We start from the raw sequence: 27079 nt of genomic DNA, 5'->3' as shown, positions 1-27079 counted from the left end.
AAACCGATTGATATTTGCCTCATGGGACATACAGTCAAGCACTCACCAAACCTTACTGAGTCTGCCTTCATAATGACCGTCATATTTATCCTTTTCTTTCTACCATCATTTCAGTTCAACATTCCAGCACCCTTTGCCAAAACTTTTCTGGTGGCCTCCTCTCTGTCTCTCTGTTTGCATTATTTCCTGCGCTCCAATCTATCCTAAATATAATAGAGCATCAGAAACACAAGAGATTTACAAATACAGAGTCCTGGATCCCAGCCCAAACCTACCGATTGAGAAAGAGGGTAGGCCTCACGGGTCTCTCTATTTTTTAAGGCTAACTCTATGATTCTGGTGCACAGCTGGGTTTGGGAACCACTGCTGCAGGTCACTACCAAATACAATTCCACTTGCTCAAAATTCTTCAAGGAATTCTCCTTCTCTACAGAATAAACTGAAATGTTAGTCTGGCATTCAATATTCCAAATAAAATTCTAATCTACCTTTAACTATGCAATGTTGAGAAAATCACTTAAATTGGCAAGTACAAAATCAAGGACACAGTCTTTATTAGTTATCCTGTGCCACAAAAACTTCTACAACTAGTTTTCAAAAAATCTGAAGTGATAATGTATTTACTTCCTTCCGCAGATGCTGTTTTGGTGGTGGGTCCTTCCCTCCCACCCTTTGTTCCCTTTCTCTCCTGTTTCTCTTTTCTGCTTCTTGATTCTCTTCCTGATCTTTTTCTCATTTAAACAGTGATACCCACACTTGCTAAAGCAAACTAGTTCATCATTATGTTGTTAATCTTATGTTGTACATCACGTTTGTTGTAAAAAATTTTAATTACAAGGAAGAAAAGTGCAATAAAAAGTCAAAGTGCGCTTTCCCCTTCAACTCCAAGCCACTCCCCAGAGGTAACCCCTATTAACAGTAAGGTGAGGCAAATCTCTTAAATGTTTCTTGCATTCCCGCTTTCCATAGGGATTCGCACTTACTCTCTGCATTGGTCCTACCCTTCCAACCACATCTGTCTCTGTGTTGGCTGAGATCAGGTTTTCTTCCCGGCTTCAGCACCATCCATGGCTTGCACATCCACCTGTGGACATCCAGGACAATTGTTCTTTTCCCTCTAAAAACATATTTTAACTGCTGTTAAAACTCTTCTTTCTGCTATCACCTATTTTGGGGTCCCCTGTTGCTTTTAGAGCCACCCCTTTCTGCATAGCACTTGGCCAACAGGCAGAGAAGGTGGCTGACTACATGAGATGATTTCTTGAGTCCTAGAAAGATTTCCCATCACTCTTTTTCCAAAATATTTCCTCTGCCAGAGGCCAACATTTGGAGTCCTTCCAATAATTTTTTTTATAACAGCTTTATTTAGATATAATTCACACACTTTACCTTTAAAGTGTCCAGGTCAATGTTTTTAATATGTTCACAAATTTGTGCAACTGTGACTACAGTAAATTTTAGAACACTTTTGTCACCCCATACCCATTAGCAGCCACTCCCCAATTCCCCTCAACCCTCCCAGTCCTAGGAAACCACTGATCAACTTTCTCTCTATGGATTTGCCTATTCTGGATATTTCACGTAAATGTGAAATCATACAATATGTGATTTCAACTAGTTTCTTTCTGTTACCATAATATTTTCAAGGTTTACCCATCCTGTAGTATGTATTAGCGCTTTATTCTTTTTCGTTGCGGAATAATATTCCATTGTATGGATAAATCACATTTTATTTATCCACTATCAACTGACAGACATTTGGGTTGTTTCCGTTTTTTGCCTGTTATGAATAATGCTGCTATGAACATTCATGTACAAGTTTTTGAATGGACATATGTTTTCATTTCTTTTGGGTATATACTGAGGAGTGGAATTCCTGGGTCATAAGGTAACGCTATGTTAACATTTTGAGGAAATGCCAAACTGTTTTCCAACGTGGTTGCACCATTTCACCGTCCCACCAGTGGTGAATAAGGGTTACAATTTCTCCACATTCTCACTAACACTTGTTATTTTCCACTTTTTTAAAAGCCATCCCAGTGGGTGTGAAGTGATATCTCGTGATTTTGATTTGCATTTCCCTAGCAACCTAGTTATGTTGAGCAACTTTTCATGTGTATGTTGGCCATTTTTACATAGTCTTTGGAGAAATGTTTATTCAGATCCTATGCCCATTTTTAATTGGGTTATTTGTTTTTTCTCATTGAGTTGTCGGAATTCTTTATATGTTCTAGACACAAGTCACTTATCACATATATAATTTGCAAAATTTTCTTCCATTCTCTTGGTTGTCTTTCTACTTCTTTGATAGTGTCCTTTGAAGCACACAAGTTTTGAATTTTGTTGATGTTCAATTTATTTACTTTTTCTTTTATTGCTTGTGCTTTTGACGTCACAGGAAAGAAACCATTGACAAATCCAAGGTCAAGAAGATTTATCCCTATTTTTTATTCTAAGAGTTTTATACTTTTAGCTCTTACATTTAGATATTTGATTCATTTTGAGTTAATTTTTGTATATGGTATGAGGAAGGGTTCCAACTTCATTCTTTTGCATGTGGCTATTCAGTTGTCGCAGCACCATTTGTTAAAGAGACTATTTCTGCCCCCTGAATTGTCTTGGTGCCCCTCTGACAATTTAAAAAGACAGAACACCACAAAATTCTGTATTTTCGGAGTTGGAAGGGACCTTCGAATCTGTAATGGTCAGGTGTTTTAGTTGCAGACCATAGAATCCATTTTAACTATTTTAATTGGGAAGGAATTTATTAAATCATTTTTAGAAGGAAAAGAGACAGAAGCTCAAGGTCAGAGGTTCTTAAACTTGGCTGCATATTGGAATCACTTGAGAGCTAATGCCCATATTACACCCATACCATAAATCAGACTGGGGTACAATCCAGGCATCAGTATTTTTTTTTTATATCTCCTCAAGTGATTCCAGTGCACAGTAAAACTGTGAATAGACTCTAAACTGAGCTCCTTGGAATAGCATCTAGAAACACACTGCTAAATTTGCCTGGTGAGGCAACCTCTGCCATAATCTGCAAGCTGTAGCACCACTGACAACCTCAGAAACATACTGCCTCTGTGGTCCCCCGTGCAAAAATGAACTCCCAGTGCCCAGGCTGTTTCCTTAGGTAGCTCTTTCTAATTCAAAGTCTTGCATAGGTGTGTCTGAATGGTAGAACCTGTCGCATGCTCACATCCTAATAGCAAAAGAATCTGGGAAAGTGGTTTATTTGGGTTTTTCAATGAAAAGGTGGGATTCACAATGTGGAGAACTATTCAAATGCGATGAAAGTGTTAACAAAATTTTGGAGCAGCCAAGAAAGGTAAATGTCCACTACAGGGTCAATTGGTTGGTTGCAAATCTGGACATGTATCAGTCACCCATGGGAACTTTGTAATAATAAAGATTCCCAGGCTACATCCCGGGAGAAGCTGATTCTGTAGGTCCATGTGGGTTCCAGATTCTGCCAGGTTTGGAACATCTAAGAGTTCAGTCTCCCACTTTGAATGTACGCTCCCCTATCAGAAGCCTTTCACTTTTAATCAGAGATAAGGCTTATTCTGCACAAACCTCCCGAGAAGTAACAGAGTGACGTCGACTCAGACTAAAGCATAAATGACCAATAGAGGATTTGGCTAGGATCTTAATCACCGGAATGGTGCACAGAAGGAGGGCAGGAAAGGGGTTTAGACTAGTGAGTGTTAGGAATATGGTATTTCTTGATCCTCTAGGTTGGCCATTATCCACCCTTGGGAGAATTGTATTGTTTGAAAAGTCATTTCCAATATTTGAAGACAAAAATAGTTCCTTATTATTTTCATAATGAAAACAACTACAAGCAAAGCTGGGTAAAACCTCTCAGGCAGCTGGGGGTCGACAGAAGGTCATGATTTCTAAGTTGAGTATGTGTAGAGGCCGTCAGAGTCTCTGTAGGAGTAGGTATATGAGATTTTTATATTTATCTAAGTAAGACATGCGTTCAAAAAGGTTCGGTAATGCTGCCCTAAACTGGCTGGTTCTTCCTTTTTGGGGAAGAGAGGATGTGAATTCAAAGTAAAGCAGGGGGGGAGCCCTCTGACGGCCATGTACTCCAAGAGCTGCCCTGGTGCCCAGCAAATAAAGTGCTTCTTCCAACAGATTGTAATTTTAAAGTACTCCCTGGAGTCTTCAATGTACAACTTTCAAAAATGACCTGAGCCACCCGGCTGGAGCCCAGGTGACCACCGCCTGTTGTTTAGTGTGCGGGTGTTCACCGTGTCCTGGGTGAGGGCTACTTCAAACTACACTTTCCCGGAAAGCACATTGCTTTTCATCAACAGCTTGATTTATGACCAGCAAAAGTCCATAGCCCCTATGACCCTCCTAAGAAACCTACCTTTCCTACCATGTCTTCTTCGGAGGGAATAAAGTACCCTCATTTCTTCTATCAGTGCATTGGCTAGAAACACTACCTGGACCAGTAGTTTAGTTGAGAGACTTGCATTCAGGGGGAGAGACCCTGAAGACAGAGAGCTGATCTCGCAGTGTAGCCAAGAGCAATATGTAACAGCCTGTTCTCCGCAGAGAAAATGGGAATAGGAATTTGTGCGCATTCATGAAGGGAGTTTAGGCTGGCAGACAGCATGTTCTGAACCTTTCTCATTCTCATAACCTCTCTTCATATGTTTTCATAACCTTGTGACTGTTATGTCAGGAGGGTGGGAGTCGGGGAGGGAAGAGTGGCCAGGAGAAGAAATCAGTTAGGTATTTAATTTGCTGGAAAAAGAAAAACCCTAGCAATTTGATAGGTCCTTGCCAACAACTATTCAACTGAATCTTTTAAGAAAGAAAAACGGAGTTAACTATGGTGTGGTGTTCCCTCTGTGTCTGGCTAACTGTAAGTCAGGCAGCTAGCAGGAAATCATACCTGAAAGGGATCCAAATCAAACAGAATCTCCTCTATCGCTCAGGCTGCTTAGTAAAGCTCAAATTCTGTCAAACAATCAAGTGTTAGTTGCAGAAGTGGAGCGGAGGAGAGCTTTATTTTATATAGCCAAAGCAGGAGCCGTGATGAAGGAACTTTGAGTTGCTTGTGATTAAATAGGGAATTTGAATGAGTACCTCCTGAAGCTGGGAGCGTGGCACTGAAGTGGAAAGCTAGTTTACAATAGCAGTAGGACAAAGAAAAGAAGCTGGGGTGGCCTGCACACTCCTGACTGTTGCTCTGAGGGCCAGGAAGTTCAGGTGCCTTGTGTTCGATTCCTGTTCCCTCAGAAACGGAGGAAACAAGCTGCCACCTCTGGATAAACTTACAACAGCATTATAGCACCTCTCAGGTACAGAAATGCAAACACAGCATTATAGGAGACTCTGTAAAATGTCAGGAAGGATTGATTGGCAAAGACTGATATGAATGCTAACGCTCACGTTGGGAAGGATGTAGTGACACACGCATTTTCATATAGTACTACTGGGAGTCTAAATTGCTGCAGTCTTTCTGGAGGGCACTTAAGCGGTTTTATCCAAACTTTGAATGTGCATTTCCTTTGACCCAGAAGTTCCACTTCTAGGATTTTCTTGGACAAACAGACAAAGATGTATGTACATCTGCCAGTATTTTTATGGTAGGAAATGACTTAAGTAGGGGATATTTAAGTAAATTGTAATGCATCCATACAAACGCATGCTAGGTAACCATTGCAAATGATCTCTGGAAAGACATACAGAAAAATGTTAAAAGAGGTTCCTCTGGATGGCAAAATTTCAGGGATTTTTTTTTTTAATAAAGGGAAAGGAAACAAATTCAGGAAGAACTCTCTGTCCTTCAATAATTACAAAATGAAGCTGCTTTCCTTCTTCAATATTAAGGCCCCACCTGTGAGGCATCTGTGACTAGGGATAAAGAAAGATGCCTGTTGCACTTTTCCCATTCAGAGGAGAAGGCTTGAGTAATTAACTCTCAACCCGTGAAGTCAAGAGGCCATTAGACAGTTTTGCTGAGGGAAAACTTTCTAGGGAGTCTGTCTTTAATGAAGCCTTAAAATTCTTTGCTGGCTGTGGATGTATTAATTTTATTCATAGAATAAATGTTCATGCAATGAACGAATGAAGGAAGAAAGTGGATGCTTTGTAGAGATAGAAGAGACAGGAGAAACCATCCACACTCTCATTCTACAAACGAGGTGCTGAGCCAGCAACTAGAGACTGACATAGCCTGAGACAGGTGTACACAGCTGGTCATTGGTAGAGCTAGGACTAGAGCCCAGGGCTCCTGACCCTGACTGGTGCATTCAACACTGCTAAGGTCCATTGTGACTTCACAAATTCAAGAGGGATCTTTGATTTCTCAGGTCCCCTCCATCTTCAGGAAGAGCTGGTCCTCAGGTTCTGTAAGGGCTACTTGGATGCAATCGCTAACTATGGGCAGGACACTGTTTAACGCTGTGGTTTAACTTGGAGCTGCTGCTAACCCCAGTATTTTATGCATGCGGGGTGCCCGGTAAATGTTTGGCCACTGGTAATCAGGATGAGAATGCTATTTCTTCTGCCCTGGGAAGGGACACACTGAGTGTCCCCTTCCCCATGTCCGGGCCCGCTGTGATTGCAGTCACTGAAAGCACAGTGAGGGTGGGGCCCTAGTTTGCAGCCGAGGAGGCACAGTTTTCTCTTTCTTCCTGATGGGCCCGCCCCCAGCAAAGTTGGGGCGTGTGTTAGTGTTCTTTCCCACTGTTCCTCTTCTCCACCTGCTGCTTTCCTCCTCCCCATCTCCTTCCCTTCCTGTGTTTGCCAGCAACCTCCCAAGGACCATAAACGGCATTAAATAAGTCTATGTGTTGTAAACCAAATTAAGCAGTGTTTCATTATGGAAAACTTCAAATACATACAAAAGTAGCGATGATGCCCATGTCCCCGTTACTTAGCCTCATCATTTGTCAAAATTTTGCTAATCTTGTTTCAACTATTCCACCTCTCAACTTTTTTTTTTTTTTTTGGAGTATTTTCAAGCACATCCCAGACATCATATTGTTTCATTCATAAATACTTCAGAGTGAAACTCTGAGAAGGAATTTTTAAAAACACAATCATTATGCCATTAGTTCACAAAAATGTTAATAATAATCCCTTAACGTCATCTAACACTCAACTCATGTTCAAGGTTCCCCAAGTGCCTCATAAATGTATATTTTTTATTGAGGTTATAACAGTTTATAACACTGTGAAATTTCAGTTGTACATTATTATTTGTCAGTTACGGTATATATGTGCCTCTTTACCCCTTATGCCCAGCCTCCAAACCCCTTCCCTTCTGGTAACCACTAATCTGTTCTCTCTTTTTAAGGAAGATTAGCCCTGAGCTAATATCCATGCCCATCTTCCTCTATTTTATGTGGGACATCTGTCACAGCACGGCTTGACAAGCAGTGCATATGTCTGCACCCGGGATTCGAACTGGAGAACCCCCAGCCACCAGGGTGGAATGTGCGAACTTAACCGCTGCACCACTGGGCTGGCCCTCACTGATCTGTTCTCTTTATGCATGTATTTGTTTATCTTCCACATATGAGTGAAATCACATGGTGTTTGTCTTTCTCTGTCTGGCTTATTTTGTTTAACATAATGACTTTAAGTTCCATCCATGTTGTTGCAAATGGGATGACTTTGTCTTTTTTATGGCTGAGTAGTATTCCATCGTATATATATACCACATCTTCTTCATCCATTCATCACTTCTTTGGAACTTGGGCTGCTTCCACATCTTGGCTACTGTGAATAATGCTGCAATGAACATAAGGGTGCATAAGTCTCTTTGAATTGTTGATTCAAGTTCTTTGGATAAATACCCAGTAGTGGGATAGCTGGGTCATATAGTATTTCTATTTTTAATTTTTTGAGAACTCTTCATACTGTTTTCTATAGTGGCTGCACCAGTTTGCATTCCCACCAGCAGTGTATGAGGGTTCCCTTTTCTCCACAACCTCCCCAACATTTCTTGTTTTTGTGTAGGTAATTGTAGCCATTCTAACAGGTGTAGGGTGGTATCTCATTGTAGTTTTGATTTGCATTTCCCTGATGATTAGTGATGTTGAACATCTTATCATGTGTCTGTTGGCCATCTGTATATCTTCTTTGGAAAAATGTCTGTTCATATCCTCTGCCCATTTTTTGATCGGGCTTTTGTTGTTGTTGTTGTTGAGTTATATGAGTTCTTTATATTTTGGAGATTAACCCCTTGTTGGATATATGATTTGCAAATATTTTTCTCCCAGTTGGTGGGTTATCATTTCATTTTGTTCATGGTTTCCTTTGCCTTGCACAAGCTCTTTAATCTGATGAAGTCCCATTTGTTTATTTTTTCTTTTGTTTCCCTTGCTCAAGTAGACATGGTATTTGAAAAGATCCTTCTAAGACTGATGTCAAAGAGTGCACTGCCTATATTTTCTTCTAGGAGTTTTACGGTTTCAGGCCTTACCCTCAAGTCTTTAATCCATTTTGAGTTAATTTTTGCATATGGTGAAAGATAATGGTCTACTTTCATTCTTTTGCAGATGGCTGTCTAGTTTTCCCAACACCATTTACTGAAGAGACTTTCCTCTTTCCTTTCTCCATGGTATGTTCTTAGCTTCTTTGTCGAAGATTAGCTGTCCATAGATGTGTGGTTTTATTTCTGGGCTTTCAATTCTGTTTCATTGATCTGTGAATCTGTTTTTGTACCAGTGCCATGCTGTTTCAATTACTATAACTTTGTAGTGTATTTTGAAGTCAGGGCTTGTGATGCCTCCAGCTTTGTTCTTCTGTCTCAGGATTGCTTTAGCTATTCAGGGTCTTTTATGGACCCATATAAATTTTAGGATTCTTTGTTCAATTTCCATGAAGAGTGTCATTGGGATTCTGATTGGGATTGCATTGAATCTGTTGATTGCTTTAGGTAGTATGGACATTTTAAATATGTTTATTCTTCCAAACCATGTGCATGAAATATCTTTCCATTTCTTTACATCATCATCAATTTCTTTCAATAATGTTTTGTATTTTTCATTGTATTGGCCTTTCACCTCCTTGGTTAAATTTATTCCTAGATATTTTATTCTTTTTGTTGCAATTGTAAATGGGATTGTATTCTTAAGTTCTCTTTCTGCTACTTCATTATTAGAGTATAGATATGCAACCGATTTTTGTAAGTTGATTTTGTACCCTGAAACTTTGCTGTTGTTGTTGATTATTTCTAATAGTTTTCTGATGGATTCTTTAGAGTTTTCTGTGTATAACATCATATCATCTGCAAACAGCAAGAGTTTCAGTTCTTCCTTGCCAATTTGGATACCTTTTATTTCTTCTTCTTGCCTAATTGCTCTGGCCAAAACCTCCAGTACTATGTTGAATAAAAGTGGTGAGAGTGGGCACCCTTGTCTTGTTCCTGTTCTTGGAGGCATGGCTTTCAGTTTTTCCCCATTTAGTATGATGTTGGCTGCAAGTTTGTCATATATGGCCTTTATTATGTTGAGGTGCTTTCTTTCTTTATCCATCTTATTGAGAGTTTTTATCATAAATGGATGTTGGATATTGTTAAATGCTTTCTCAGCATCTATTGAGATGATCATATGGTTTTTATTCCTCATTTTGTTAATGTGGTGTATCACATTGATTGATTTGTAGATGTCGAACCATCCATGTATCCCTGGTATAAATCCCACTTGACCATGATGTATGATCCTTTTAATGTATTGCTGTATTCAATTTGCCAATATTTTGTTGAGGATTTTTGCATCTATGTTCATCAGTGATATTGGCCTGTAATTTTCCTTCTTTGTGTTGTCCTTGTCTGGCTTTGGGATCAGGGTGATGTTGGCCGCATAAAACGTGTTACGAAGTGTTCCATCTTCTTCAATTTTTAAAAATAGTTTGAGAAGGATATGTACTAAATCTTCTTTGAATGTTTGGTAGAATTCTCCAGAGAAGCCATTTGGTCCTGGGCTTTTATTTTTTGGGAGGCTTTTGATTACTGTTTCAATCTCTTTACTCGTGATTGGTCTATTTGGATTCTCTATTTCTTCTTGGTTCAGTTTTGGGAGGTTGTATGAGTCTAAGAATTTATCCATTTCTTCTAGATTGGCCAATTTGTTGGCATATAGTTTTTCATAGTATTCTCTTATAATCCTTTGTATTCCTGTGGTATCCGTTGTAATTTCTCCTCTTTCATTTCTAATTTTATTTATTTGAGTCTTCTCTCTTTTTTTTCTTAGTGGGTCTGGCTAAGAGTTTGTTAATTTTGTTTGTTTTCTCAAAGAACCAGCTCTTAGTTTCATTAATCCTTTCTACTGTTATTTTTTTGTTTCAATTTCATTTATTTCTCCTCTAATTTTTATTATTTCTCTCCTTCTGATGACTTTGGGTTTTGTTTGTTCTTCTTTTTCTAATTCTGTTAGGGGTAGGTTCAGATTACTTATTTGAGATTTTTCTTGTTTGTTAAAGTGGGCCAGAATTGCTATGAATTTCCCTCTTTGGACTGCTTTTGCTGCAACCCATATGAATTAGTATGGTGTATTTTCATTTTCATTTGTATCCAGATATTTTTTGATTTCTACTTTAATTTCTTCAATGATCTGTTGGTTGTTCAGTAGCATGTTGTTTAGTCTCCACATGTTTGTCACTTTCCCAGCTTTTTCCAGAGCTGATTTCTAGTTTCATAGCATTATGGTCTGAAAAGATGCTTGATATGATTTCAGTCTTCCTAAATTTATTGAGGCTTGCTTTGTTTCCCAGCATATGGTCTATCCTTGAGAATGTTCCCTGTGCACTTGAGAAGAGTATATATTCTGCTGGTTTTGGATAGAGTGTTCTATATATATCTATTAAGTCCATCTGGTCTAGTTTTTGTTTAGTTCCATTATTTCCTTGCTGACGTTCTGTCTGGTTGATCTATCCATTGGTGAAAGTCGGGTGTTAAGGTCCCCTACTATTATTGTGTTGCTATTAATATCTCCTTTTAGGTCAATTAAAAGTTGCTTTATGTACTTTGGTACTCCTGTGTTAGGTGCATATATATTTATAAGTGTTATGTCCTCTTGGTGGAGTGTCCCTTCTGTCATTAAATACTGCCCCTCTTTGTCTCTCATTGTCTTTTGTTTGTTTTCTTGTTTTTTTGGTTTTGAGGAAGGAAGATTGGCCCTTAGTTAACATCTGTTGCCAATCTTCCTCTCTTTTTTCACTTGAGGAAGATTGTCCCTGAGCCAAAATCTATTCCAGTCTTTCTCCTTTTTGTATATTGGACACTGTCACAGCATGGCTTGACAAGTAGAGTGCAAGTCCATACCTGGTATCTGAACCCATGAACCCCAGGCCACTGAAGCGGAGTGGGCAAACTCAACCACTATGCCACAGGGCTGGCCCCTCATTGTCTTTCTTATCTTGAAGTCTACTTTGTCTCATGTAAATATGGTAACACTTGCTTTATTTTGTTTGCTATTAGCTTGGAGTTTCGTCTTCCCTCCCTTCACTCTAAGCCTATGTTTGTCTTTAGAGCTGAGATGTATTTCCTGGATGTAGCATATTGTTGGGTCTTGTTTTGTAGGCCATCCAGTCACTCTGTGTCTTTTGATTGGGGAATTCAATCCATTTACATTTAGAGTGATTACTGATATATGAAGGCTTAGTGCTGCCATTTTCTCACTTGTTTTCCGATTTTTCTTTGTTTCCCATCCTGTGCATTTCGGACTGCCAATTCAGTTTGGTGACTCTCTAAGATGGCTTTCTCCTTACTTGTCATTTGTGTCTCTGTTCTGATTTTTTGTTTCATGGTTACCATGAGGTTTGTATAAAAGATCTTGTAGATGAGATAGTTCATTTTCTGATAGCCTTTTATTCCCTTAGTCTGAGCAGTTTTCATCCCTTTTCTCTTCTCTAAGTCATTATTGTCACAACTTATTCCATTTTGTGTTGTGAGTTTGTGGTTAAAATGAAGTGATGATATTTATTCTTGATGTTTTCCTTCCCTTTATCTTTAATGTTATAATTGCATGTTTGCTAATCTCTTCTGATAGAGAGTTGTAATTTTCTGATTTTGTTTGCCTATTTATGTCCTTGCTCAAGGCTTTGTAAACCGTTTCTTTTTTTTTCAAGTATGAGAGCCTTCTTGATCTATCTTGTGGGGGGTGGGGTGGGGTAGGTCTTGTGGTGATGAACTCCCTCAGCTTTTGTTTATCTGGGAAAGTTTTTATTTCTCTGTCATATCTGAAGGATATTTTCACTGGATAGAGCATTCTTGGCTGAAAGTTTTTGTCTTTCAGAATTTTGAATATATCATTCCACTCTCTCCTAGCCTGTAAGGTTTCTGCTGAAAGCCTTGTAGGGGTTCCTTTGTAGGTTATTTTCTCTGCCTTGCTGCCCTTAATATATATATTTTTTTGAGCAAGATTAGCCCTGAGCTAACTACTACCAATCCTCCCCTTTTTGCTGGGGAAGACTGGCCCTGAGCTAACATCCATGCCCATCCTTCTCCACTTTACATGTGGGATGCCCACCGCAGCATGGCTTTTGCCAAGCAGTGCCATGTCTGCACCCAGGATCTGAACCAGTGAACCCTGGGCCACCGAGAAGCGGAATGTGAACACTTAACCGCTGCACCACAAGGCTGGCCCCTGCCCTTAATATTTTTTATTTGTCATTGACTTTTGCTAGTTTTACTAATATATGCCTTGGAGAAGATCTTTTTACATTGATATAATTAGGAGTTCTATAGCTTCTTTTACTTGTAATTCCAGCTCCTTACCCAGATTTGGGAAGTTCTCAGCTATTATTTCTTTGAATAAGCTCTCTATTACTGTCTCTCCCTTCTCCCTCTGGAATACCTATAACCCTTATGTTGCATTTCATAACTGAGTCAGATAATTTCTTCATTTCTTTTTAGTCTTAGTTCTCTCTCCTCCTTCATCTGAATCATGTCTATATTCTTATCCTCTAAATTGCTAATTCTGTCCTCCATAATATCAGCTCTATTATTTAAGGATTCCAGATATTTCTTTATCTCATTCATTGTTTTTCATCTCCAACATTTCTAATTGTTTTTTCTTTATAGTTTCAATCTCTTTTGTGAATCATTCCCTCTGTTCATTAATTTTGTTCCTAATTTCATTGCACTGTCTTTCTGAGTTCTCTTGTAACTCATTGAGTTTTTTTATGATAGCTATTTTGAGTTCTCTGTCATTTAGATTGTAAATTTCTGTGCCTTCAGGATGGATTTCTGGGTGTTTGTCTTTCTCTTTCTGGTTTAGAGTATTAATATACTTCTTCCTACTATGTAATGGGGTGGATTTGTGCCCTCCCATAGTGATAGTATCTGGTTGCAGATTCCACCTACCACCCCTGGGGGACAGCAGGAGCTGTGTATTCTGAGCTAACTGCAATCCCTGTCAGCAGTGCCTGACCAAGCCTGGGCCATTCCTTGTGATCGCAGTGGCCCTGTGGGCTCTCCCACTGAATGGGATAGCAATCATGCAGGGGCTCAGGGCAGGTGCTGCCTGATCCCACAGTCCTGCCAAGATGCACACCCCAATTTGGGGTCACAGTGGTACTATGGGCATTTGCAGCAGCTGGCAACTCATTAGCCCAGGTGCTCAGATCCACTGTCACTATGCTTGGTGGACAGGGCCTTGCCACTGGGTCTGAGCCTGAGCCACTCCCTGGGACTGCAGTGGTACTCTGGGCCTTCCCACTGAATGAGAAAGTGATCGTATCGGGGCTCAGGGCTGGTGTCACCCCTTCCCGCAGTCATGCCTAGGTGTGCTTCCACCCACAGTGGTGCTATGGGTGCTCCAGCTGGGAGAGCAGTTGCACACATGTACAGGGCTGCCTGGGGGCCAGAGAATGCTCACCTATCTCCACCACCTCTTCGTGGGTAGTTCATGCGCCTTCAGATGTATAACTGCGTGTGTCTCTCAGGTGTCCTAATGTGCTGTGTGGGTATCCTCTGCTGGTCAATGAATGCCCATTTAGTTGTAATTTGAAAGAGGAGAGACAATGGGAATAGCTCACTCTGCCATGTTGCTGATGTCACCTCCAAAAATGTATTTTTATAATTGCTTTGATTGACTCAGAATCAAAACAAGGACTATAAATTTCATTTGGTTGGTTTATTTTCCAAATCTTTTTAATCTATCTATCTATCTTTTTGAGGTAAAATTCATATAGCATAAAATTAATCATTTTAAAACAAACAATTCAATGGCATTTAGTGCAGTCAAAATGTTGGGTAGCCATTACCTCTATTTAGTTCTAAAACATTTTCATCATCCAAGAAGGAAGCCCAGAACCCTATTAAGCTGCTGTTCTCCATTCCCACCTCCCACCATCACCTGGCAACCATCAATCTGCATTCTGTCTCTATGGAGTTATCTGTTCTGAATATTTCATAAAATGGAATCATACAATACATGACTTTTTGTGTCTGGCTTTTTTCCATTAGCATAATGTTTTTGAGATTCATCCACATTGTAACACTGTATTTCATCCACATTGTGTAGCATCCACAATGTATCAGTACTTCATTCCTTTTTATGGCTGAATAATATTCCATTGTATGTGTATACCACAATTTGTTTACCCATTCATGTTTTGTGGACATTTAGGCTGTTTCTCCTTTTGGCTGTTATGAATAGTGCCGCTGTGGACAAGTGTGTGCATATGTTTGTTTGACTACCAGTTTTCAATTCTTTTGGGTATATACCCGGAAGAGGAATTGCCAGATCATATGGTAACTTTATGCTTAATTTTTTGAGGAACTGCTAACTGGTTTCCACAGGGGCTGCCCCATTTTATGTTCCCACTGCAATGTATGAGTGCTCCAATTTTTCCATGTCTTGCCAGCACTTGTTATTTTCTACATTTTTCATTATAGCCATCCTAGTGGGTGTGAAGTGATATCTCATTGTGGTTTTGATTTGCATTTCCCTAATGACTAATGATGTTGAGCATCATTTCATGTGTTTCTTGGCTGTTCATACATCCTATTTGGAGAAATGTCTATTCAAATATTTTGCCAATTTTTAAATTGGGTTGTTTGTCTTTTTGGTATTGCTATCTTTTTAAGTCTAATAGTTTCCTTGCTCCTCTCTCCCTTTTCATGTTATTTATTTGTTGAACAAACCAGATCATTTGCCCTGTAGTTCTTCCCTCATTCTGTATTTGGCTGACTGTTTCCCCATGGTGTAATTTAACTTGTTTCTCTATCCCCTTATTTCCTCGAAACAGACACTTTAGAATAGAGGTTTGCTTAAATTCATTTTGGGGGGGACAGGTACTTCATAGGTGGTCCTATGTCCTTCTTACTGCATTACACTGAAAAGCACATAATACCTAGTTGTCCAGCTTTTAATTCCCAACCTGTATACTGAGGAACTCTTAAGGTTCTGCAGGATTAGTTACAGGGCCCTGCAAAAGTTTAATTCAAATTTCATTTAAAAAATATACAATTGACTACTGCTTTTCTGGATTTCCTCAGGTTAAAGAGGAAGCCAAATAGGTGAGCCCCAGCCCTCCTCTCTGCTTCAGCTAGAGTCACTTTGCCTTATATATTGGGGTTCTGGGAAAGATTTCATTAGAAAATGTATTACACTAACTTAAGAAAATATTAAATAAAACGAACATGATAATAAAATGAATCCCTTCTAAAATGTTAGGTGATTGTGTGACCTTTTCTGGAGGTATTTATATCACAATACCTGGGTACTCTGGAAGTCAGAATGGCCTTAAGATTCCATGGGAAAAGGTGCTTGATGCAAGGAATGGGCGCACCTGGTGGGAGACAGAGTGGAGTCTTCCTGGTGCCCCTCAAATCAAACAACATAGGAAGTGTTATAATCTCCCCACATCTATTGCTGCCTCCCATTTGTATCACATGTCCTTGCCTCATGAAATGAAAGTAGACTTTGAATAACAGCAACTCACACTTTAAAGTCGAGCCTAAAGCTTTATGAAAGGACAACAGTCCAAAATGGAAGGTGTGTGAGGCGGGAACAGCAAAGAACCCGGCAATTGCCTCTGGTGTAGCATACAGACGCCCTTCAGGTGTCTTTTGCTGGAAAGATCTCTAATTCTGGTCACAAGAAAAGATCCTTCATCATTCTGACACAGAATATATGCACTCTCTGTGATACCTTAAATCAATACCTGATCGTCCACCAGACTCTTTGCCTGGTATTCCATTAAAATTGAGCTCCTCTCTATAACTGAATGTTGGACACATCAAGGTGATGGATAGTGCATCAGTCCCTTATCCCCAGGATTTTGGAGGCAAAGTCCTCAGCCTTCTTTCAGCTAAAAGCAGATTTATGAAGCTTTGCCTCAATTCTAGTTTAATCCTCGAGTGCCTGTTTTTTAATTGTCAAAGAGTTGTAAAATCTGCCCTTCATGGAACTGGGAACAACAGGTTGGATACTCAGCCAGATCCCATTGCAGGCAGACGGGGAGAGCACAGAGCCCTCCTACTTCCTGAGAGGAGAAGACTCTAGTTCTGATTATCCTGTTCCCCTGCTCTGCAGTATTGTTTCTGGAATAGAAGATTTTGCCAGTAGAACGAACACTTCAGCCAGAGTCTGCTTGTGTTATCATTACCATCATCATCATCATCATGCCTACATTCCAACATAATGTTGTAAGAGAGGGACAATTACTGCCTCTCTTGACCTTCTGAAGCCAAGAAAAAAAGGCTACAGAGGCAAAGGAAGATAAAGCAGCCAATCCAAGGCTTAGGTCAGCTGTTGGCCCCATAAACTTCAAATTTACTATGGAAACTCAATTGCCCTTCTGGTTGCCCAGACAGAATTCTCATGAATTTTCCATGAAGATTTTGGTTAAATTTTAGCAGCTTTTATCCACGCTGATAAGAAGAGATATATATAATAAAAGTGAATTTTTAGATACAAAATCAAGGTTTATCAGTTCCCAAGCCTTTTCCCTGAGTCTGTCTGCAACTGATAGAAATCAGAGTGATGATTACAGGCCGGGGGGCAGAGATACTGTTGGAAGGAGGGTTGATCCCAGGAACACGAAGAAAATGAAGCTGCATAACAGGCCTTCTGGGGGCTCCCTCCCTGTTTATCAGGCTACATCCCCTGTGATATAGAACTCATACATTGTGCATACAGGTTTAGATATAAGCTGTTCATTGTGGTGAACAATTGGAGAGAAACTAAATGTCCAACCGTGGGAAGATGGAGAAATATAATTGAATTTTGAAACATTGAAAAGGATGCTGCATAAAATTGCTTGATGTGGGAAGATATTCATGATAAATTAGTTGAAAAATAAGGCGGGGGAAATTTTACATATTTGTAATTTTTCTTTTTAGTTTTGAATATTTTTAGTCTTGAAGGAACTATGTGTGCTTTATTTGGGAGGAGCAGGGAGCTTCTATTCTAAGTCTTTTTGTGTATTTCCGTGGATTGGCTTGTTGGGCTAGCTCACCATGGGAGGCACAGACATCTTGGGCCAATGGGAATGAGGCAGAGAGTGAGAATGTTTCAACTTGAGAAGAGGGAAAGGAAACAACCTTAGTACTACCTAGGAAAGTGGGAGGAAAGTGGGAGGAAAGTGGCAAATGGAACAATGAATGTCCTAAATAAAGGCTTGATTTGATGCACCAAACTCCAAGCTTTGAGCCTTTCACAGTTTTGTTTAAGTACTTTCAACATAAGGCTAAGTGGAGTAATGTCGGGGCCCAGGACCATGGCTGACAAAAGGTGGGATAGGAGTGATCCTGTAATGTTTCTGTTTTTGTCGTTGTTTTGACCTCTCTATCTTCTTTCTTCTAACCTTCTTGGTTCTGGATGGGGGCACTTCACAGTCCTCTCCTGCGTTTCTCAAATCCCAGGAATGAAGTTTCAAACATCAGCTAGATGAAAAAAAATGTAAACTGGTACAGCCACTATGGAAAACAGTATGGAGGTTGCTCAAAAAATTAAGAATCGAACTACCATATGACCCAGTTATTCTACTCCTGGGTATTTATCCAAAGACTGTGAAAACACTAATTAGAAAAGATATTTGCACCCCAATGTTCATTGCAACAGTATTCACAACAGCAAAGACTTGGAAACAACCTAAGTGCCCATCAGTGGATGAATCGATAAAGAAGACGTGGTATATATATATACAATAAAACAGTACTCAGCCATAAAAAAAAAAAACATGAAATCTTGCCATTTGCAATAATATGGATAGACCTTGAGGGTATTATGCTAAGGGAAATAAGTCAGATGGAGACAGCCAAATACCATATAATTTCACTTGTAAGTGGAAGATAAAAACAACAACAACAAACAAACAAACAAACACATAGATATAGAGATTAGATTAGTGGTTACCAGACTAGAAGGGGCTAGGGAGGAGGAGTAAAAGGGTGCCTGTGTCTGGTGACGGATGGTAATTAGTCTTTGGGTGGTGAACATGATGTAGCCTACACGGAGGTCGAAATGTAATGATGTACACCTGAAATTTATAGAATGTTATAAACCAATGTTACCTCAATAGAAAAATAAATAAACTTAAAAAAATGGGTTTAAGTAGAGAGAAGGTGATAACAGGGACACCATATCTGTGGATCCTCTTTTTCATTTTTTAGAGATTTTATTTTTTTTTTGCTTTTTCTCCCCAAAGCCCCCCAGTACATAGTTGCATACTTTTTTAGTTGTGAGTCCTTCTGGTTGTGGCATGTGGGATGCTGCTTCAGCATGGCTTGATGAGCAGTGCCATGTCCTTGCCCAGGATTCAACTGGCGAAACCCTGGGCGGCCAAAAGCAGAGTGCACAAACTTAGCCACTCAGCCATGGGGCCAGCCCTGGATCCTCCTTTCAAGTGGCAGCTCACAGCCCTAAATGGACTGCCCCAGGTGGAAACACAGGATAGGATTCAGAGCCTAACATTGAAGAGAGGGTGCTTTGTTTCAACAGGTTAAAAAGGAACTCATGGTGACACTGCAAACATGGCTGAAAGGTGCTGGCAACTTCAAAGGGATTTATTAGGAGATCTCCCCATTAAAGCCCCCAGAAATTTACTAAACTGCATAAAGGTGCTTTTACAAAAGCAGGCATGGGAGGCGTTTTAATAAAAGACCTCGGGTCAGATAAGTGGACCAGGAGAGCTGTGCTAAAGGCCTGGAATGGGGAGCAGAATGTTGGGATGCATCTTCTAGGAAAAAATTCCTAACTCTTCTCCCCTCAGTTCCCTCTTCTTTGAAATGGTATAATAACAATAACACTCAGCCTTACAGGGACATTGAGAGGAATTAAATAATACTGTTTGTGAATAAACACATTAATGTTTAATTCCTCTTTAGGTAAAATAAAATGCTCAAAATTACCATCTGGACCAAAATCTGTGATACTTGCTTTGGAAGGATTCTAGGTTCTTCTCAAATGAATCATTGCTAAAAGACAAGCAATGGAAGAGGACGTAGGCTCAACACACTCCGTGAGGTGAAGAAAGAACAAAATGGTGGGATGTTGAAGGAAGGAGGCTGCTGGAAGGTCAGAATTTGAATAAGAATTGGAAGAAGTATTCTCTCATCCCTCTGTTGTTCAAGTGATCTCACTCGGTCCTAAGAAGTGAAACCTCCAGGGTCTGGTAAAATTTTGAAGCTTTCTGAAAGGTTGCTCAAAAAGATAAGAAAAAAGGCAAGAGCCATTGTTGGACAGACAAAGTGACATACATACACTGTGATATTAAATCACAGACAAGAAGATCCTCCATGATTATCATCTAGCTTCCAGTCCAGAGGCCAGTCCAGCCCAATATTTTGTCCATGCTTTTTAAAACTCAGTGGTGAGTACATAAAAATGTCTGCAACCCAGATGAGGTTGTTAAATTCTTTCTTAAGAACAAGACAGAAGGAGAAGTGATTTACTGGAGTATGTTGCTGGGTTTGTTTTTTATTTTTATTTTTGCTCTTCTAATCCCCAAGCCCACAGCAGCCCGTCTAGTTGAATCTTGATTTGTTTTTGTCTCATATGAATGAGAACATCCATCCTCCCAGCAGAAATGGTAAATAGCTGTACACATCTATGTCACGAAGTGTTCATAAATAACAATCATTTATGGGGCTGGTGGGAGGGTAACCTTTGGGCTGAGAGAACTGCCTGCAGCAACACTGTTCTATGAAGTTTTCTGTAACTAAAGGAGCAAAAACATTGATTCTTGTTGTTGCTTATAATGATTATTTTAAAGTAATACATACACACAGTGAAAAAAGAAATTGATATGTCGCAGAGTGATATTAAATGAAAAAGCCCTATGTCTGCCGCAGTTGTAACTACTTAAAAATAATCAGTTTTCGGCTACACCAATCATGCAGGAACACTTTCTTGTAAAAATTTTAAATTGTACAGATAAAGCTAGAGTCCCTGCTGGCCAGCACTCCAATAACATTCCCCTCCTCAGAGGTAACCATCGTTGTCAGCAGTGGTGGGTTCCTCCCAGATCTTCATAGTCTTTAGAGGTATGCTTGTTTTGGTTTTTATTTTACACAAATGGTACAGTGCATTTATCATGCAACAACTTGCTTTTTTTGACTTAATAATATGTCTTGGCTGTCTTTCCATGTCAGTTCATATACATCTCTTTTACTTCTTTAAACTGTGGTATAATATGACTGTGCCTTAATTTATTTATGTATCAGTGAAGATTTAGATATTTCCAATTTCTCACTATGACAACACAGATCTGTGCTGAACATCATTGTCCCTACTTCCTGGCGCACACGTGGAAGTGTTTCTCTAGAATGGATAGGAAGGCTCCATTTTTACCCATTTGTATTTTTAGCTCTTCTGTCGTTCGCCGTGATCATTCAAAATTATATGCTAATCATTTGTTTCTTGAGTTACTAAATTTAGATCTTATCAATTGACTCCTTACTATGAAAGATGAGAAATTTAGCTCACTTATATGACCTTTCACCTCCTTTCCATTCTCAAGTTTTGCTAGTTATATTTTTATCGTGGGCTCTTCTTTTGATTACTTTTACAACTTTATAAAATTCACTTACACTTCTAGTTGTTATACAATCAACTTCAGACAATATCTTTTGATTCTTTACCATGAACAATGAGAAATTAACACCGCTGCTTCAGCCCCCTCTCCTCTTCTCCCAACTTCTGTCAGTGACGGTATTACTTTTGCCTTGTCCAGGTTTGTAATCTTTACATTCTCTTCTGTAACTATATAATCCTCTGTGGTTTCTCTGGGGACTGATTCTAAAAATTGGAAACCTTCTGACAATGTTTTAATATTGTGACTCTTTAAATAATATTCTTGATATACCCAAATATTGCTGTTGAGCCCATGGAGAAGGAGCAGTACTATTCAGAGAGAGCTGTTCAAGCATCAAGGTCAAATGAATTGTATTTTGTTATACTTTATTGTATGTTGGAAATCATGCTGCATTTAAGTTTGCTTCGTAGATGGAGCTTAACTTTCTAACAAAGTCTTTCCACCCCTGACATTTCTAATCTTTTCTTTTCATTATTTTTTATCGAACTCCACCTTCATCTTTTATGTGCATTTGGGCCTCTATTTTACCTGTAAATAAGGTCTTATCCACTTTCCCTTTACCGGAAAGTTGTCAGATTCTCTGGTCGATGAATGATTCCCCCTTCCTATTCTCTTCCATACATCTTTTTTTTTTCTTTTGAGGAAGATTAGACCTGAGCTAACATCTGCTGCCAAACCTCCTCTTTTTTTGCTGAGGAAGACTGGCCCTGAGCTAACATCCATGCCCATCTTCCTCTACTTTATATGTGGGACACCTGCCACAGCATGGCTTGCCAAGTGGTGCATAGGTCTGCACCCAGGATCCGAACTGGCAAACCTTGGGAACAAAGACAAAGAAGGAATTTTTTAAAGGTCCTGTCCAACTCCACTGTTTCTTTGAAGGCATTTTCAACATACGGGTACCAGTTTCAGCAAACAAGGCAACTCTTGGTTTTCTAATTAGCCAGAGACAAATGAGCATAGTCTATAACTCAAACCATAAAACCAAACCCTAAAACCTGTGAGAAGTGGTGTTCATCACTGATTCTGTTACAGGACCCCTAGTCTACAAACTTGACCCTTATTTGCCAGGCCTGGTTAAGAAGGGGAAGGACTGAAGGAAGATTCCAGTGTTCATGGCAGAGCTACAGGGTCAGGCTCTGTAACAGCAGAGAATCGGCACTGCCAATAGCCCAGGGGAAGGCAGGATGACACAAGGGGTAAGGATTTGGGATCCAGGGATTTTGACACTTCATAGTAGTAAAAAATCACACTATGATTTATCTCAAGCCTTAGCTTCCTCACCTATAAAGTGGAGGTAATAATAGTGCCCACCTCATAGGGTTGTTATGACCATTCAGAGGGATAATACATGGAAAGCACTTGCTGCTGACACATAGTAAGCATCCATTAAATGTTAGCTATTTTTATAATGGAACATTGCATTCTGAATATATTCAGTCCTCTATGGGAAATTCCAGAGGAAAGAAGGAATGTGGTCCCCGCCCTCATGAAATTCCTACTCTAAGGAATGGCCAATATTTTCACTCTATGTGCTTCACATATGGCAAGAATTTAATGGATATCTGTTGGATAAATAATTGAGTAACCTTTGGTCCTGATGGAAGACATGGCTCTTCCTCTCAGGGAATATGTAGTCAAAGAGAAATAGGATACATATTATCTAAACAAATACTGAGTACATTTATTCACAGTCCACTCATATGATAATTCATCCGACCAATATTTGTTACTCACTGACTATGTGAAGAAATTATGTTAGGACATTTAATAAGATGCCATTCTTGCCTTCAAGTGGTTTAAGGTCTAGTAGATAAAATTCATACACGGAGCTAAATATATTAGGGTGAGGCATCATTGACCAAGTAGGGCAAGGCAATTTTCTAAGTTGCCTCGTCCCCATGTCCAAGTCCTCTCTCCTCTCCCTGGCCACCATCTGTCTCTCATGATGTGTCTGGGGCCATGCTTGTTTCTGAGGTAATAAAAAATAATCATGTGGATTGTGTTTGAAAAAAAACAAAAATAGGTACATAGCTCTCTACCTCCCTGGGTAAACCCATGGATTTAATCTCCGCGGGCAAATGAACTTTCCAGAGAATACACATTGTTCCCGCTAACTTCTTAACCCTAGACATTCAGTGACTTCTTTTCTCTGTGATAGAAACTCTTCACTCCGTTAGTCATCTTATCAGCACATACCTATGGGGAAGTTGGAAAAATCTTTTACTTCTAAATTCCATCATCAACTCAAACTCAAATGTTATATTTCTGGAGGTAGAAAATGGTGTGGAGAAAAAAACTTTGAAGCTGGACAAACATGGGTCCAAATCTCAGCTCATCTTCCAAGATGAGTGACCTTGGGCAAGTTAGCTTAGGCTCTCTGAGTCTCAGTTTCCTCTTATACAAAATAAAAATAATGGTACTGGATGAGAGACTGCTAGTTCTTTCCCCAAATCCAGCCTATCCTTTACCATAGTAGTAGAATTTTTAGTTAGTCATGAGGTTGCCTAGAATAGAACATTCCTTCTTTGGCCATGTGAATAAATTCTGACTAAAGGAATGTAGGGGGAAGCAACAGTGTGCTGGTAAATGTTTAACTGGCTTGACACAGCACACACACACAAACACACACACACAAAGAGTGTGGATATATAAGCACATAAGTTTATTATATAAGTTTTACTGATATTAAAAATAATTTACAAGTAATAATAGAATATACAGTACTCTACTATAAGCTCTATATAGCTAAATGAATCATACAGCATGCTTTGGTTGATTGTTGCTGAACTCCTATATCTGTATGCAACCTATGATTGCAGTTCAACCATGATTTGACAAATGGAGTTCCATTCCAATTCACTAACTTTTCTCAATAAATTTATTGCCATTAAATCTGAAATGTGATCTACTATTAAACTATTTTTCATCCTCACATAAATTATATTCATTAAATTGAAATCTCTTTCAGCTTTAGCACTATATATGTTGGAACCTCACTCATTTGTCGATGGACGTGAGTGGCTTCTGTGCTTAATTGGATGAAGGTTTTCAAACGCTTTTTGAATATTTCCTTAATGCTCTGTGCTAGTCATAATGTAACAGCCAACAGACATCCTATGCTTCTACATTTAATCTGCATTTTTAATATTTTTTCCCATCAGTTTCTTAAGTTTAGACAAGTAACAGGATAATAAATCAAACTCTGCCTTGTAGCATTTGCTGATTTCCATGGTGTAAATATTCTCATCATGGCTGAGTTCAAACTACCAGCATGAGGTTACTGAACATGGAGTTGGGAAGAAATATGCAGGGTTCTGACATACAAATACAATAGATAGCACTTCATATGTTATGGTTATTTGGAGTTCTCTGAATTGTCTATTTATATTTTCTCTCCATTCTTACCATTAGGTTGTTTCTTTCTCTTTCTCTCATTTGTAAGAACGCTTTGTATGTTATCAGTCAAACGTATCACCTATCACTAGAGGGTAAGCTCCATGGATCCAGGAATACCCATTAGAAAAATAACAAAATAATAAATCAATCTCTGATGTGTAGCATTTGCCAAATCTTTTATTCAGCATTGCATTGGTAGCAACTAATACATAAAAGGTGTTCAAACAATATTTGTTAAATGAATGAATGTGTTGCAAATATTTCCCCAGACTATAATTTGTCTTTTTATTTTATTTATGCTTGTTTTTTGCTGTACAAAAATGGTAAATTGTATGTTGTCAAATATGCCTGCCTTTTCATTTGTTGTGTGTGAGTTTTCTGTCCTGCTTAAGAACGCATCTCTCACCCCAAGGTTGATTATTCCCCTACATTTTTCTAAAAGTTTTTTGTTGTTGTTATGTTTAAATCTGGAATCCATCTGGAATTTATTTTTGTATGTGACATGCATTTCTTCCAGATGGCTAGCCCATTGTTCCACTTCTCTAAATAAATTATTTTTCACTGCTAACCTGAAATTCTACCTTTGTGGTACATTAAGTTCACGTGCGTGCTAGACTCTATTTCAAATTCTCTAATTTGTTCTATTATCTATTTGCCTACTTCTGGATTTTTATGATACTCTTTGATACAGTGACTTTATAGTAATTGTAATAAAATAACAGAGCACAATTGTAGTATTTACTAGATACTGTTCTAAGCAATTTAGATTTAATCCTCACAAAACCCCTATGAGGTAGGTATTTTGTTTTCTTTTTTTGGTGAGGAAGATTGGCTTGAGCTAACATCTGTTGTCAATCTTCCTCTTTTTGCTTGAGGAAGATTGTTACTGAGCCAACATCTGTGCCAGTCTCCCTCTATTTTATATGGGGTGCTGCCACAGCATGGCTGGGTGAGTGGAGCTAGGTCTGTGCCTGGGATCCAAACCTGCAAACCCCGGGGCTGGCGAGGTGTAGCACACGAACTTAACCACTACACCAGAGGGCCAGCCCTGAGGTGGGTATTGTTAATATCCTCATTTTACTGATGATGAAATTAAAAGGTAAAGAGGTTGAGAAACTTGCTCTGCACCGTCCTGCCAGTAAGTAGCAGGGCCTGGGTATGAACTCAGACAGTGTATCTCCAGAGCCCATGTTATTAATCATTAAGCCAAAATGCATCTCTGTATAGCATGTAATCCTTTACAATTCTTCTTAACAATAATTTTCTCAGCTATTCTTGGTACTTATTCTTCTATAGTCTTCTTTAAAATAATGTTATTCAGTTCCCCAACAAAAATAAAATCTCTCTATTGGGACTCTAATTAGAATTACATTAACTTTACATGTTAATTCAGGGAGGCATATGTTTTTACAAATTGTCTTCCCGTAGAGGAACATGATAAACTTTTATAGTTTCCCTTCCATAGGTCTTGTATCTTGTAAAATTTTATCCAAAATATTTTATAAAGTTTGTCATTGTTGTGAATGACATTTTTTCCTCTACTGTTGAAAGTACAGAGGAAAACCTATCGATTTTTTGTGTGTGTTGTGTGTGTATGTATATATGTATAATATTCAGTCACCTTATCGAATTCTCTTATTAATTCTACAAGGGTTTTTTTTTTTTTTTTGTCACTTGAGCTTTCTGGAAACACAATTATATCACTTGCAAGCTGAGATCATATTGTTCTCTTTCTTCCTTCCTTCTCTCTCTCTCTTCCTCCTTGCCTCCCTCCTCCCTTTCTTCCTTCCTTTATTTCCCTAATTCTGCTTTTTGGTTACCCACTGGTAAAATTAATATTGGAGAGGCAGGGTAAATTCTTGATTCTTTCTCTTTTATTTACTGGCTTTCAAGACAATGAATTAATTTCCTATAATTCTCTGAAGGTGATCAACTAGGTTTTTTTCAGTTTTTTAAAAGCTGAGGTAAAATACACATAACATAAAATTTACCATTAGTGACATTTAGTACATTCACAATATTGCGCAACCATCACCACTCTCTAGTTCCAGAACATTTTAAGCCCCTCCGAGGAAACCCCCTACTCATTAAGCAGTCCCTCCCCTTCTCGCCCTTCTCCCAGTCCCTAAGCAACCACTAATCTGCTTCCTGTCTCGATGAATTTACTTAATCTGGATATTTCATACAAATGGAATCATACAATGTATGGTCTTTTGTGTCTGGTTTGATCAATTTGTCTTAAAAAATATTACGAATTCATGTATTTAAACATATTTGATAGGTTCCAATCAATTACAATTATTATTTTTTTGAAGCTCAAAAATTTTCCTCTCTTTGGTTAGTATGAGCCTCTTCAAGTCAGCTCCTGGGTTCTTTCGGCATGGTCATACTCTTCCTTGCTTAATATTACAGGGGAGTCTAGCTTTCCTTTTCTTTCTTATTTATTTATTTTCTTTTAGCCTTTTCTCATTCATTTCTTGCTGCAGACCCAGAATCAGCTATTTCTTAAAAGGACACAGGATTCTTTTAGCGAGAAATGGTATTTCAAGACCACATTTTGGGTACTAGATAAGCTCATTGTTCTTGGGTTGGTTACTGTTTCTGGGCCTTTTCAGTGGACAAAGCTAGGTAGTATATATGTCTAAATCTCTAT

The sequence above is a fragment of the Equus quagga genome, chromosome 5 (genome assembly GCF_021613505.1).
Source record: "Equus quagga isolate Etosha38 chromosome 5, UCLA_HA_Equagga_1.0, whole genome shotgun sequence".
NCBI classification, from domain to species: Eukaryota; Metazoa; Chordata; class Mammalia; order Perissodactyla; family Equidae; genus Equus; species Equus quagga.
The sequence above is the reverse complement of the archived record's forward strand: the minus strand, read 5'-3'. Positions refer to the sequence as shown.